Source organism: Protomyctophum parallelum (assembly GCF_964188405.1).
Source record: "Protomyctophum parallelum genome assembly, chromosome: 7".
Classification (NCBI taxonomy): Eukaryota; Metazoa; Chordata; class Actinopteri; order Myctophiformes; family Myctophidae; genus Protomyctophum; species Protomyctophum parallelum.
Window position 1 is genome coordinate 12,183,685 of NC_139705.1, and position 16,890 is coordinate 12,200,574.

The 16,890-nt window shown below is 40.5% G+C and overlaps 1 protein-coding gene across 1 annotated transcript in view; it reads left to right on the forward strand.

Moving 5' to 3' along the window:
- Nucleotides 1–4,723: 4,723 nt before the first annotated feature.
- Nucleotides 4,724–16,890, forward strand: part of ctnnbip1 (catenin, beta interacting protein 1) — a 28,388-nt gene continuing 16,221 nt past the window's right edge. Inside the window, exon 1 of the mRNA XM_083768571.1 lies at nt 4,724–4,847. The gene's annotated coding sequence lies outside the window, so the exon portion shown is untranslated. The remainder of the gene's footprint in view (nt 4,848–16,890) is intronic.

Sequence of the window (16,890 nt, forward strand, 5' to 3'; positions counted from 1 at the left end):
AAGATACTCCTGTGGAAAGGCTATATTATTTTACTTATATTGACCCTATAAATAATTTAGTATTATTTAGTATATGTAAGGTTTTGCCCACTCAAATGGTACCTCGTCAGATAATCCCCACATATCCTACAACAACTTCTGTGAACAGACTTCACTGTAGTAGCTTTTCATAAATTATATTTAATATTTATATTTAATATAATATTTAATATTTTAAAGAAATTCAAAGTCCAGCCATCTGCTGTCCAGCCTCTCCCACCCCTCACTGGGGAAATTTCTGGGAGGAAAACAGAAACGGGGTGAGTTGTCTTGTTACCGAAAGAGGTACGGAAGGATGTCTAACACACTGTAAGTAAGGGTCCTCCAGCCTTTCATATGGTTTACATCAACTGATGGTTCGATATGTTTCCGTTGCAGTGCCGTCTTTTAAACATCACTGCAATATCTCGTTTTGTTTTAGCTTTTCATTTCAGATATTCACTTTTTAGTATTTTAAAGTATTTGTACAGAGCATTGAACATAACCTGTTCAATGCATTGAACATTGAACATTTTGAAGGTACTTAAGGAAGATACTTTACTTATAATACTGCCTTGATTTATGTTGCCTTTTGGGACCAATGTGACTTTATTCATATTCAGACAAGAAAGTAATTTTGAATGAATCCTATACTAGATTAATCAGTAGCTAAATCTCAAAGCAAATAGTATAATGTCCTAGTCAAAAATGTCACACTATTGTAATTATTACATGATTCTTAGACCATAGTGAGACCAAAAACTGTTGTTGCATTTTCAGTAACTAGTCACTTGTAGACTGATTCTGTGATTCTAAAATGATGTGAGCGGAAGTGTCAGGAGAAGGAAGTTTCCTCAGGTATCAGGTGCGCCGTACATAGAACCATGACATCACATAATCATGTAATACCATAGTCCACTATAATAGAGGGTATGCGCATGCATAAAGTGAATGGCAAATCGAGTGGCAAAGTGAGTTTAACATTGTTTAATGTCGTTTAATGCAATTAGATATTACTTTTCAGTTTGTATGTATGGGCTGTCAAGGCCAAAAAGTAGTTTTTAGCCACTCAGTAGGTGGCTGGTTTGATGATGATGTCACGCGCATACCCTCTATACTCTATAGGCCAATATTGGGAGACTGGGGAAAAATAGCAAGCCATAGCATAGAGACCTGGATGTTTTTGTCTTAGTATAATATACTAAGACAAAAACATCCAGGTCCACATCCACAATATTATTGTGTTGAACATTTGGCCCATTTAACTGTGCCTAAAAATTGTGCACTCTTTGAGATGATGCCGTAAGGAGTGTGTGTGTGTTTCAAATATTTAAGTTATGCACTGTACATTTTGTAAGACTTTTTTTTCTACGTGCCAACTACTGTCCCATTTTACTTACGGTTTAAGAGTGGCAATCATCTCTATGCTTTGGCATATTTATACTGTTATGCTGTGATAAATAGCAGTAGCACTGTGCTAAATAGCAATGAAGCCTAAGTAAAATGAAGCATAGCCTATATGATGTTTTTTATTATGGTGTTGTCAAATAATATTGCATAGATGTTGTTAATCCAGGAAGTTATTACTTGTATACACAGTAAAAATCCTCAGTGGTAATTATTGGTTCATTTAGATAGGCTACATTTGTATACTCTCAGTTACAAATGGATTAATGATTTGAACACAGGATTGTTTCTAATGAAATACAAATATGTTGAGCATTATAATGTCTTTAGCAGCATATGTGCATCTGCAATTTATTTCCATGTCGCAGTATTAAACTAATCTAGGTTCGGACAATATGACGTTGTGGTCAAATATATATTTGAGTCCCCCTACTGGTTAGTGGTTCTCAACCAGTGGTCCGGGGACCATCAGTGGTTCTTGAGGGGGTTCCGTGTGGTCCCCATGCAGCTAAATGATGGATAGTTGGAAACCAACTTTACATTTACATATATTATATTTCACAGTAAAACCAAAGAGAAGAAAATAAAGAGATTAAGCTTTATATATGAACATATAAAATGAATTTATTACACAAAACAAAAGCATCACTGTAAAATAAATAAATAATACTAGGACCCATCTCGTAGTGGTGTCCGTCGTCCGATAAGAACACATTCATGTGTACTGACATAAATAATTAGTGAAATATGAACATCATATAAAATGCATTTATTACACAAAACAAAAGATGAAAGCATCACTGTAAAATAAATAAATAATACTAGGACCCATCTCGTAGTGGTGTCCGTCGTCCGATAAGAACACATTCATGTGTACTGATATAAATAATTAGTGAAATAGTGAAAATAGCAGATGAAAGTCAAGTGCTGACAAATAAAAATGAGTGCACGAGTAAAACGTCCATATACTGTCCAATTGTCCATCAATGCCAATGATTCTGGAGAGCGGTGATTCGTTGGTAGGGTCGAAGTCTCTTGGCACTGATGCAGGCAGACGATGGTCCCTGTGCAGGTCCCTGAGAGGAAACATGTGTTAGTGTTAGTATCATGTCCATTGTCCAGCCTTTCTCAACTACAATACCTTGCCAATTAAAACCACAGGAATAAAGCATAGGGTAAGTTATGTCTCACCATACCTAAAGATATGTATTCAAACAATATAAAAAGTCACAAAATGTTCAAAAATAAGTATTAATTTATTCAACTACAACTCAACATTGTATTACCACATTGTATCCTTGTTTTAATTTATTTTAATTTCATCAAGGAGGGAGCATACCAATAGCCTATGTACATATTGTACATATGACTTGATAGTTACACAACTATAATACTCGTGATATCTGATATGGCCATCACACTGTTTATACGTCGGTAAGCTCCCTCCTTAATGAAATGAAATTACAATAAGGATAATTGTTGTCACGACAACGGGAAGCAACAAGATAAATAAGACGTAAAGACATAAATAAGACGCCTAGGTCGTTACTATACTAACACCGCTACGACTCAGTCCAACCCTCAAGAGCTGCTATTCTGCCCACAGAGCACTCTCGGTTTCATACTAAGAAGTAAGACCCTATAAGAAGTCTTGGCCACAATAATATTTAGAAAATTTAAAATTTGAGAACATTTTCTGATTTACACATTGTTGGAATACATCATTTGTGTAACTAGAAACTTTCTATATGAACGTTTTGCCAACTCTTGCGGCTGTTTGGAGCTGTGTCCATGGCTTTGATGACCTTGGAATGCCTGCTGTTGGCGAAGTGGACGAAATCAATCTGTTGGAGAAAATGCAGTGATTTGTAACTCAAGCCGATTTCCTTCATAAATTAAACTAAATAAACGTAATCGTTTTAATTAGAGGCCTGTCTCTGTTTGCAGCATAAGCACAATAACTAAATTCATAAACAAAATAGGTCAAGGATTCGGCAAAAATAGAAATTCTAAAGTCGCATTGGGAACTTGTAGATTCGCCAATTTTGGCTAAGAGTTCGCAGAGGGGAAAAACGAGAGGGGAAAGTACAGCCAACTCCAGTCAACAACATAGCGCTTAAATAGTTAAAGGTTTGTTGAATGTGAGCTTAGTCTAATTTCTCTATTGTACAGATCTGTATCTGTAGTAAAGGTGCACTTACCATAAAGTGGTGTTTGGCTGGTGGTGGCCTTTGACCTTGGCAGGCTACTCCTTGGCCGCATTCACCCTGACAAGGTTTTCCTCTCCTTCCCTCGCAGACGTTCAATTTTGGCCTAAAATTGGCAGCCGTACTTTGCGAGATCTTCTGTTGGAGGACGTGCCGCATACTCCTGCAAAAAGAGTGAGATGGGAATAAGGAGATTAAGCATGAACTCCAGTAAATAAACAAGGTAAATACTAGTCACATCAAGAGTGCAGAGAGAACAATTTCTTTTTTATTTTTTTCTTTTTTGATTTCTTTTTTTTATGGTTTACTATAGTCGGACTATAGTAAACCATAAAAAAAAGAAATCACCACAAAATTGTGTAAAAAGATACATATTTAGCCCCATGCTCGAATGCCCCCGCCACCTGTCAAAAACAGCTAAAATCCCTAAAACGAAAGAAAGCAGCAAATGAAAAAAAAATTACACACACCTTTTACTTTCTCTAATAACAACCTAAAACATGAGCCTTGGTTGAAAAAAACTAAAGTTGTCCTTTAAGACATGCGAATCCCTTGACTCCTTCAAAACCGCTCTCAGAGGGCACCTTGTTGTTGTATTGAGTTGTACTTGAAATGTACTGTAATTCTGCAAACTGTTAATAAATCAATCAATACGGATGGTTGCAATTCGAAACTGGCCCCGTAAAATCTAAATCCCCCCACCCCCTTTTCCCCTCACTGTATATGTTTTTTCCCCTTTTTACCTCCTCTTATGATGATTTCTTGTTTTTGGCTATATATTTGTAGATTTTGTACGTCTCTAAATGTTCTCATGAATTGAAAATGGTGGACCCTATTGTAAACAAGTGTAATGCTTTATGCCACAGTTAACAGTTTGTGTATGGAGGTGTGCTTGAAATGTACTGTAATTCTGCAAACTGTTAATAAATACTTCAATCAATCAACAATCAGCTAGCTGATCCATTTGAGGAGGGTTTTTGGACCCCCCTTAATGTTGTTATTTGTGCAGAGGGCGCCCCCTAGTGGTTATGAATGAGCATTCATTCAGCGGTGGTGCGTGAATCACACACACACATCGCCAGTCAGTCAGAGCGCTGCTGTACTGCCGACTGGAGGGATGTGACCCCGGAACGGAACAGGACGCCCTCCTCCTCCTCAAACACAACACTCCATTCAAATACAACACAGAAGAAAAGAAAAACTGGACCAGGAGGGGTAAGATAAGAACCTCATAAATAATGTGGCATTTTCTCAACAGGGACACTACCATGAGTCCAGTGTTTAAACGGTAATAACACGTGCTAGTATTCCTGGGTTAACACTTCTTCTGCTCGACCAAGCGGTACCTGGACTGGTTCGGCACATAGGAAGTTCATTCAGGCTTTTGTCTCCAGCTTGCTAGCGAGCTAGCTTAGCCTTGTAGCATTGAATGCTTTGCTTGCAGACTGACTGCAGAGGTGGATATTATCGCGGTTTCTTTTGAGATGTGTATTTCTGTGTAACGCTTGTGTGTAGGACCGTAGGTAGTTGCAATCTCCGGATTTATTTACAAAAAAACAGGCATTGTCGCGCCTGTCGGGACATTTAAATCAGTGCTGCTGTAGCATGGTTGGGCAGACGATTCCATAATGTTAGAAACCCATTTGGAATTTCCATCCAAACGACCAAAGGCAACAACCAAAAGTCTTCTGTTTAAATCTGTTCACAGTTTCAACTTTCAACAAACAGGTTTTCGACTTGGTTAAACGATAAGGATAGATAATGTGTCTCTTTAAATCGACCCTCACTTAGCATGTAGGCTACGTACTCGTACAATTGAGTTTGAAACCAGATATTACACTGGATAAATATTTACCAGTCATAGGGACATGCTAATAATGTCTCCCAGTAACAACAGCCTCACTGGTGTGGCTGCCTCACTTTTGGGGGGGAGGGGGGGAACAACGTTTGTTCAACTTTTACTTGAACCTGCCCTGCAGTCACAAAATACTCAGTGATAAGTGGTTGGCCTCCTCTGCTGTTCGTTCTGCTACCACATCAATATCAATGTAGAATGTACCGTTGCATTTTCTATTTTTGTCTCCCACTTCACTTTCCCATGAATATAATTGTGCTGCACGTCTGCCTTCTCCAACTGTCAGATGGCTGACAACATGTTCAGCTGTGATTGAAGCTGGCACACTGCCTGCTGCAAGAGGGTATTGCCGGTTGAGTGTGAGGGGTTCGTAGAATCGTTGGCCGTGGGCTGGAGATCCAGATTTTCCTGGCATGTATCAAACTTGGTTATGTCTCTCGGTACTCAAGGCTGTCTTGTTTTCACATTCCCCCAGCTGACTGGATTTTGGAATGAGATTAGGGCAGGACCATCTCTTCCTTGTCTCCACATGCGTGTGGCAGCCTGGCAGGTGCTCTTCTTCAGTGGCTGTTCAGCCCCCAAGGGAGCTTCAGCAGCCTCGGAGAGGGAACGGCTAGTCCGTCTCTAAACCTCACCATACCTTAGCTGTTTGGCACATAGTATACACTTGTCAGCCCTGTCCAACATTGTGCAGCAGAGTAGACTATTCTGTAGTAAAGTGGTGTTGAAAATCCATAGAACCGTGGGTTACAATCTGATCATGATATATATGTCCCAACCAAAAGTAGTAGTGTGTATTCATTGCATTCATGGTCATTGCATGCCTAAAAGGTTTCAAAATAACACTTTTAGCACAATGTAAACAAAGTACATTTGGCCATTAATATAGAGTGAAACAAGTTACATCCCTTTTCTCCACCCACTCACTGGCAGCGGTGCTCACAAATCATGTGACCTATCTATTTGTTGAGCAGCTTGAGCTAGAGAAATTTATTCTGCTGAATTGCCTGCATACGATGTATGCTTGCAGGCAATTCAGCAGAATGGCCTAGGAGGCTGGAGCTGCATCCAGAGAGTGAATATCCCAGAATACCACAATGTCTTGGGCCTGCCTAAAGATTCTTTAGGTTCTTTAAGATCTCATGTGAAGTTTAAAGAATGAAACTGAGAAACTTCACATGAGATCCTTTTCATTTGAGAGTTACTTACTTAATTTATTCTAATTCTAATTTTACCTTATTGGACGTTATTGTTGGACCAGGTTACATAGCCGCAATTTGCAACTCTAGATTTTTTTACAATGGGCTGAATCTAGAGTTGCAACACCCTCCATCCACTTCCTATTCATCTTTTTTGGTTTGTGATCTGCTTGTCTTAAATTACGTTAAACTCACCAACATTGCAGCTGCAGTCCAAGCTTGAATTATCCTCTTTTCAATTTGCCGAGCTTGTTTTTCATAAAAATCCCCCGTAGACATGTTATGAGCTACTTTCTGTCCAAAATATTCCAAGAGTGACATTCCGAGCCGCCATTTTGTATTTCTTCAATGTGCCGTAAAACAAGACGTGAGGGGGAGCGCTTGTTTAATAGAATCTTACCTGCGCAGGTAAGACACCCAAAGAAGAGGCCGATGCAGTGCGACACCCCATCACGCACAGCCTTCTATTAAACAAGCGCTCCCCCTCACGTCTTGTTTTACGGCACGTTGAAAAAAATACAAAATGGCGGCTCGGAATGTCACTCTTAGAATATTTTGGACAGAAAGTAGCTCATAACATGTCTACGGGGGATTTTTATGAAAAACAAGCTGGGCAGATTGAAAGAGGATAATTCAAGCTTGGACTGCAGCTGTAATGTTGGTGAGTTTAACGTCATTTAAGACAAGCCGATCACAAACCAAAAAAGATGAATAGGAAGTGGATGGAGGGTGTTGCAACTCTAGATTCAGCCTAGCCCTCCAAGCAGAACCCAATGGTACTGAAGTTTCTGACATTTTGTTCGACCCAGTCCATGGGGTCCTGTTGCACTACTACCATGCCACCTGGTACACAGCCATTCTTAAACATAAACAACATGTTTAGCTCCTGGCCGCGCTCTGTGACGACGTTTTTCCTTGTGAGGCTTTCTGAATATGTTTAGTATAAGTACCCATACATGCCGCTGCGAATATCTCCTGTGGCGCGGAAGCCGTTAAGTATTTTTAATCTATGTTTGCCCGATTTGGAAGCTTGGATTAATCTCTTCCTTCCTTGTTTATTGACACCTCATTGTACCGCCTATCTGGCTAGCTAGTGGCGCTATAGCTATGACAGAGCAGATCAGAGGCAGGGACGTAGCCGCACAAGCCAACCGCACACCGGGAGGCGGTACAATAAACGGTAAACAAACAAGAAGAAATAAAGCGACCAAATCGGTCAAACAAAGATTAAAAATTCTTAACGGCTTCCACGCCACAGGAGATATTCGCAGCGGGATGTATAGCTACTTAAAGTTACCGAATTCAGAATAACTCAAGGAAAATAATGCCGTCACTTGGCGCAGATCCTATTTTAGAGAGAATTTCTACATCCGCGTACTGGAATTCCCATACGAAAATATAGTTCTGAACAGGGACCCAACATAAAACTCATCAAAATTTCAGAAAAGCTTTATGTAGGGTCCCGAAAGGGGCTAGATTCAGCCCATTGTAAAAAAATCTAGAGTTGCAAATTGCGGCTACAGGTTACATACAGTTTCTTGCCAGCTTTGCACTAATGAGAAATTTACAAATGACATATGTATTGTTATCATTTCCGAGTTACTTACTCAATAATTTATTCTAATTCAGATTTTACCTTATTGGACGTTATTGTTGGTTCAGCTAACATACAGTTTCTTGCCAGCTTTGCACTAATGAGAAATATACAAATAACTATTGTTCCAACAATGTATACCAACTATAATTGGCTTTATTTGACTATAGCACTAACTTCACAACACACAATTGTATGCCATACCTTGACGGTAGGTCTTTTGAAATGTTGCAGTCTTCTCCCCATGGGACCAGCTTAAAGCAGCAGCTTCTGTTTCAGCTCTTCAGAGAGAGAGAGAGAGAGCCCATGTGATGCAAGCAGAGACATACTGAGACTGAGATCATAGACCATATTCCAATATGTTCAGTTCAGTTGGCGTACATTGGGTTGTATGCAATCGAATGTAATACAAAAACTAGCTTATTTAACCACATGAATCGTACCATTCCTATTCTGGGGCTAACATTGGTGAAAAATAGTAAATCCGTTTTTTAGAGCATCTATTTTTGGTGAAGATATTTAGTATAGAGAGAAAACATGAAGGGCCTTTGTATAGAGCCTTTGGGAACCGCGTCAACTACAGAATATGGTTAAGTGGTCAAATTTGCCAGTATTGTCTAACTGTAAAAACCTGATTTTATGTTCAAGTCACTCACTAGTCAGTTAAGATGACAAGTTAAATGCTGTAAGCCATCACTGAAGATGGTATGCCTGCAGCAATGTAAATTATTTAGCCTAGCTCTAGTGGTCGTGGTTTGATAGCTTAGTCATTGCAATGTTTGAGCTCTCTGTATGTGTATGAATATACTTTACAAAAAATGTTAGCAGTTAAAACTGTTCCTCTGCATTGGCACAAGGTATCAAAATGTGAACTATGCTGTCAGTTGTGTGATATACTCTAGTGAGGACCTGATGAAAGATATGCCGTGGATCGAATCATTGTCTAGTTGTGGTATTATTAAGTCTGAATTTGGGCTTGGTGGGTTCTACATGTTTTAAATGATGCCTTCATTTAACCCAGAACCCACTGTCAATGAGCGTACATTAACTTTCCAGTAAAATAGGAGTAAGGACCCACGTCCAGCTGAAATTGTTGGAACAGCAGAAGATTTAAATCCACCCAGGAATCAAACAATGAACCAAGCTTATATGGTCAAGCAGGATACTTTGAATTCATGCCTCACGTGGTGACAACAAGACATGACCTACTTATCAATCATATTTTCACAATCCAGTTCATCACCATTGTCCCCAAATACTGTGGCCATTGTTGTGGTAACTGTAAATGTGAGGAAAAGGCGTAGCACAAAGACCGCAGGCAGACATCCAGTAGGACCAAGCCAGAGCCTTTTTGGCCCACAGCGTCTGCATGTCTGCCTCTCGCTGATTCAGCATCATGCATGTGAGTTGTACTGGATCTGCAGAAATCATTCATTCTTGTTCATGAATATTATTCTGTGTGTATGTGTACTCTACTTGAACCCATCCCAAAATCGGGAGAGCATCTGTGTCATTTAAAAAAAAAAGTGAAAAATGTTGGAGAACTACCCATTTAGAAGGCATTTGTAGACTTAATAGCTAGCTTAACAAAACATGTTGGCCAGGTTTCATGACTGGAGTGGATTAGCCAGTGATTTTCAGTTGAGTGCCCCCTACGGAGCATACAGTATGTGTTTGTGACTCAGACACTGTATGCATGTGTACCCGCTGTAACACAGCTGCTCCGTAGAAACATGCCTAGTTGTTGGCAAGTAAGCTGGCAAACGCAGTAGTCAGCCTACTTCAGTTTCTCACACATTGAACTGGGTCATCGGACCACTTCACTACAGAATGCAAGTAATTTGTACCTCTCAACCTCAGTGCAACCTACCGGAACTTTAATATACCGTACTCAGGGTACCATGAAGATCAGGCCTTTCGTGGCATTTGTGTAAGGCTAAGTTGGCTCCAATCTGTGTCTGTCTGTAAGTCAAACGCAGTAGGCACTAGGCAGCCTACTTCAGTTGCTCGCACATTGGCCTGCGTCAGCACTCAGCCGACCACTTCGCGGCTAAATGCAAGTAATTTGTACCTCTCGCCTTTTTCTCAGGGCAACATGCTTTTGCCGTAAGTATCGCATCATGAAGATCAGGCCTTTCGTGGCATTTGTTCATCAGATTTTAGTTCCAGATACAGTGTCTGTATTGTAATCTCCTTTTTCCATGTGTGTGCTGTCAGCAAGACAACTGGAAGTAATCAGATACTCCATGGTGTTTAGAGTTAATAATGGGGTCAACAGTGTGTGTGTGTGTGTGTGTGTGTGTGTGTGTGTGTCATCAGTCAAGTACACTGTAGTGGTCCTCCTGGATCCCACGCGAAAGCCTATCACATTGCAAACTGTAATCTTGTGCGGCAGACCTTTATTGCACTCGATGGCCTAGGGCCAAGTGTAAGGGGAGCACACACACAGTGTTGAAAATGCTCTCAAGTAATTTTCCTCTTATTCTGGCCCTCATGTTGAGGCTCGTACGAGGCCATATGTAGCGCAGAAGTTCCCAACCCTTTCTTGGTCATGCTGACGGTCCTCTTGAAAATGTGTAAAATGTTGCCGGCCCTCCCATTTGACCACTTGCATTTTCAGAGCATGTTTATCTTCAATTATCATTATTATGTTCCGGCTTGGATCAACGGAACTAATATAGTATGCTTTAAGTTACTATTTGTCATTGCCACATTTGTCAAGGATTTATAGAAAAAATAACATGACTTTTTTCTTTTACATACTTTCTTTTAAATATCATTTATATTATCATAAATTTGTGTTTCACCAATTATTTGTGGGGCACACCTGCAGTATCCGCTCACGGTCCACAGGTAGGAATTGCTGGTGTAGCGTCTTTCAGAATTGTTGCACACACCTCCGGCATAGTGTCCTGTCCGTTGTCGTTCAGAAAATCGCTCCCATTGGAAATTAACCCAATTTAATTTGCTGTAAATCAGAGAGGCTTATTGTCGGTATCAGCCAGGGTGCGCGAGTATCCCCGCTTCAATGAGCTAGACCTGCAGAGATTAAAATTGGGTGCATTTTACATCCCAAAACGCAGTTTATAGTTAAGGGACGCAATAAAACAACGACCTCTGCATCCACGGGATGCACTACTGTACTACTGTACTGTTTCTTATTCTAATTTATTTTGCTAGCTTTAGTTATAATAATAATAATGTTTTGTACATGAATTTGAATATAACCACATTATAACTATATCAAATTAAATGGTAGTTAAATGCTGCAATTTGAAAAAAATTGCAAAATATTTACAAACACATGAACCAGCACTGGGCCTATATCTATATTATTATTATTATCTATATTATTTTGCGCTTGTTGTGCCGCTTCAATGTTGCCTGGCTCAGCTGCGGATTCATTTTCTTCTCTCTCCGCTCCCAGCTCGTGCTGTCATCCTGACGAACGGGGAGGCGGGGCGGGGGGAGCGCACGGCAACTGGTACGAAAATCAGTCACTCGCTTCCCGGACAGTCATTTGCTGTAATAGAAAAATGCATATGCACATTGTTGGACACTAGACACTGAGGTCATAAAATCACTTTGCTCCTGGAAAGTTAGACATGTCGTCCTGCTGGAGGAAACCATGCAAGGCACCAACCTGCACATCATCAGCAATTATTAGGGGTTCTGACTCCAGAGTCTTGCTCAAGGACACTTCGACACCAACTCTGGTGGAGCCCGCATTCGAACTGGGAACCATGCAGTAACGGTTACGGTTCCCATCCGGTCACTCTACCCATGAGCCACTGCCGTCATAAATGCAATGCATCCTATTTTGCTGTGTACAGAATAGAGATGGCCTCTGTGTGTTTTTCGTTGGCTCCCACAGCTTCAGTATTTGCAAATGGCAATACAGAAATTTGACCAGGCTGCCTAGTAGGGCTGGGCAATTAAACAAAATTATAATGAATCCGATATTGGAACAAATAACCGACTTAATCTTAGTCATGTATGTTAATCATATGATTGATATATTTTTCCCCATCTGCTCTAAATATCAATGAATCGGTGCGCATCGTAAGTTTTTTCGTTGATTGATTAATTGTGTATTTGAGGATTTTTTTTTAAATAATTGTGATATTGAAATCATATGGCCTAGTGCCTAGCATGTTTCAGACAGTTCCCCGGAACACAGCCCACTGAGACCAACATCACAACAACAGTCCAACATTGGCACACACGGGGGGTTTAGACCCAGATCAGCACTAAAGAAAAGCCTTTGATTGTCACTGGAATATTAGCTGCTGTACGTCTCTGAAGCCTGCCTGAGATTCCCCCAGGGGGATTAGTGTTGAGTGAGACAGCCCACCATCAATGCACAGCACGTGCACACAAGAGCCTTTGACTTGGTTCTTACGGTGGCCTTTGAAAAGAGACAAACAAAAAACGACACTGACTGAGTGACTATATCATATTGGACACATGCATGACGTGGGGTGCAAGTTTATCAAACAAATCGATTTAATCAATTATTAAAAAAAAGATCGTTATAATAAAGTCCAATAGTGAAAATTGTACGTGTTCAAGCTCACAGGTGATCTTATAGATCGGTTATTCTTTGGGACACTATTGTACAGCAAAGTATAAAAGGGTTTAAGTGGTTAATCAGACCTGATATAGATAAAATATTATATTAAATCGATTAGGATTTTCTTTTTCACGTCAATTTGTTTGGTATATTTAAAAACATCTAAAAATGAAACTCGCTTCTCGGGGGCACTGGCTCAGGAGGAGGTACACCATTACCGTTACCACATGGTTCCCAGTTCGAACCCGGGCTCCCCCAGAGTTAGTCGAAGTGTCCTTGAGCAAGACGCTGAACTCCTAATTGCTCCTTATGAGCAGGTTGGTGCCTTGCACGGTTTCATCTGTCATCAGTATATTAATGTATGTGATAAATGCACCATTTACCATTTATTAAAATCGAAAAAGTAATCAAAAGAATAAGATCGACAGTTGCTATAGCTATAATGTTATAGCAGGTTTGTCTCAGTTATTATTATCCTCATATATATATATATATATATATATATATATATATATTATATATATATGAGTTTTCATAATTAGTCTTCTGTAAAATGCAGCAGATATAGTTACAAACAAGGGATGGACTAGAATGGACCTTGTTTTGCTGAAGTAGCACATATGTGACTCTGGAGTCTGTGTCTAATAGGAGAGAGAGTACGTTTGGGGGTTTTGTTTTGTACTGTAATTCCCCTGGAGAATCTATTCTGTTTACACAACGGCATGAAGAGAAGCTAGGAGTCAACTTACAGGGGAATTAGGTTGTTTTATTTGTTGAGCAAGGCTGGGTGTAGTCCTACATTAGAGAGCCAGACCGATGTATATCGGCCATTATTTGGCTTTTTTTACATCTGTATTGGCGATTATAGGTTTCTATATTGATTATAGAGTTCTTTCAAAATTGCATTTGCGATTAGATGTGTTGTGAGCTTTTGAATTTTATGTTTTTGAATAACTTAAACATTTGTAAGATTGGTCGTAGTCATCAGCCGGTAATTGACAGTGTCTTGAAAGAATCTCAGTAAAATTGTGTGCTTCAGATAAGTACAAGTGACAATTAGCCTATTATATAAAGGCTACTTTCTCACTGTGGGTAGGTTATATTATCTGGCCTTTTAGTGCAGCCAGCCTGACATAGGCAAATCATTTGAGATAGTTTTAAATTAGGTTGATTTCATCAGTGCAGGAAAGTTTGGAATTGCATAGCCAGTTCAACGTGTAAAGAGTCCCCAACTATGCAGTTGATTCTGCAGCCTGCTGTGCTGTTAGTTATTACTACTTACAGTATGTCTATTTTGGTAAATCGCTCCTCCCTACCTGAAGCAGGGCAAACACAGTGACGATACATTGATACAACAATGATCTTTGAGAGCATCCTCCCCTTCCTCAACCTAGCATTGTTTCTTCTTTCTACAGTCTGTCCCCATGGAATTCTGAGGAGCGAGTTTTTATTTATTTAGCTCTTACACAAGACATTCTTCGGGATGTGTGGATAGATGAGATGAAAATAAATCTGGGTGGCAGCAATAAGGGAGAGGTTTTTCAGTAACTCTTTTAGTAACTGAGCATTGATTGTATGATATACTGTATGCTCTTTTTGCAACAAAAAAAAGACACCACACAATCCTTGCCTGGAAGTGTTAGCCTAGACCGTAGCCCCAAGGATGATCTTGGATAGGTTCTATCAAACCCTTTATTCTTTATCAAAAAGCAAAATGTTGACATTGTGAAGAAGAAACCAGAAAACATGGTTGAAAATTAGCACCCTCTGTGCATCAGAAGCTAACAGAATATGTTATAATGCATGGGTGCATTTTTATCTTGCTTCATGTGTAGTGTAGGTCTCTCTCTGTCTGTCTGCCTGGAGTCTTGGCCCTCCCATTTGTCAGAAGTAGAGAGTGGGGGAGACATGATCAAACGTGTCACTGACTATCACTGCCCCCGCCAACCACCGATCACCACCACCACTGCCAATCCCCAAAGGTGCACAGAGCGACTGAACTGACAGGGGAGAACTGACTCTCTCCATCTTTCATGTCTTGCTTTGAGTCCTCTGGGTTGCTTTCCAGTTAAACTCTGCCCGGCGCTCAATTTGCCATGGGTGGTTCCTCTCTGCAGGCTTCAACTCTCAATGTAGAAAGCCATTGACAATGCTGCATTACAAGGCACCGGCTCACACATATCGGCTTAAGGGCTGCACACACCGTCTGCGAACGCCGCACGTCAAAACAGCCGCCTCCGTTATTTTCAATGAACCTATCGCACACCGGCGGCGTCTGATGCGCGTTCACGCCTCGCCTGACACTCCGATACGCCACTGTTCTATTTTCCAGGCGTTGCCGCGTCGCTGCGCACTCGGTGTGTGTCGGGCTTTATGCTCCGTTTACCATGTGGTTTGAACACAGCTGAGAGGAGAAAGTCAACCAAAGAAACACAGCTAAAGGTTGCCATACTTCACATGGACTATCGCCAGGAGTATGATCCCCTGCTGATCTGAGCCCGTAGCACCCACACTCCAGCCAACAGAGCCCCATGCATCCTCCTCCCCTGCAGGCTTTAGGGAGGAGTGGTGAGCCAGCTCTCAATTAAATAAATATAACCCCACATCAAACAGGCTGCCAACGTGCATTAGTGGTCCTTTGGCTTGTATAGATAAGAGGCCAAAAGAAATCACCAGAACTATCGTGGTCTCTGTGCCCCCCCCCCCCCCCCCATGGGCTTTTTATAGGGTATTCTTTTTTTTAAATAATCCCCCCTGATTTGCATACTGATATTCACTCCCCTGAATCACTATTTATTTTCAGTTAATTTCCTGAACTATTTCCTCTGGTTGTGCATACTTTAAAGAAATTCCATTAAGATATTTCCATTAGTCAAATACAAGCTTTGGCATTAGTGAATAATCAGACCCATACTTTAAAACCATGTCTTTTTGTTGGAGGGATCTGATGTGACAGCACCCACCCCTTGATCAATATGCCATCGCACAGCAGGGCTGATCCCTTGTCTGTCATTTGCATTAGCAATGGCAGCTCCTTTCATTGTCATCTCTATGCCTGCACTTTTTTCCCCCTCCTTGCCTGTAATTTGTATCTCTGCAGCGCAGACTGACAGTGAAAATAGGTCATTAGTAATGGGGAGAATAAGAGATAGAAGGAGCAGGCAGGGGCGAGATCTATGAGGAAAAATGCCATGCAATATTAATGAGAGCCATTTAGCATTTATGCTGTGAACTGTGAAGTGCTGTGAAATCCTGCTCTGTGGATGCTCTTTACTGGTCAGCCCTCTAAAGTCCTATCTCATTAATGTTTGGATTATATGGAGCTTAACCAGTAAGCTCTATATACTTTGTCGTACAACGAATAGCAAAAATAGTGCTCACAATGCGTCACATTACCAGGTGTGGTAAAGCTTGTATATTGTTTTTTTCCCCCTTTTTAATGTTAGAAATTGTTATCCAATGTCATCAAATTAGCTTATTGTTCGCAATGTTCGGTATCATAATACCTAATGGGAATGCATTAACACTGGTTAATCGGACAGATATGAATTGATCAATCAATAATCAATCAACTTGGGCGCCCGCTGGCCAAGTGGTCCAGCCGCATGCCACATGGCTTTGGCCTGACAGCACGTTGCGTGTTCGAGTCCCATTCATGAAGACCTTTGCTGCATGTCTCTCTCCCCTCTTTCCTGTTAATCTTCACTTGATACTATCAATAAAGGTAAAAGAAAGGTGAAACTCAGGATCAACGTTTGTACTGTAGTTCAAGTAGTAAAAAGAGAATTGGAAGTAAAGAATGGAAAAAAAGAGGGCACACACAGCCTGAAAATTGCAGAATGTTAAAAATATGTATCGTGTCATTCAAAGAGGTCCATAATCACATGTAATGCATACAATAGTGCCAGTAGTCGGTATCTAAAGGAATTGGAAGAGAAATAATTTGACACTGACTCACAGCTAATGCATAAATGTATCAGGCCCATATTAGAGCAAGCACAAATAATTGTGCTGCCTGATGAGATGCCTGTTAGTGA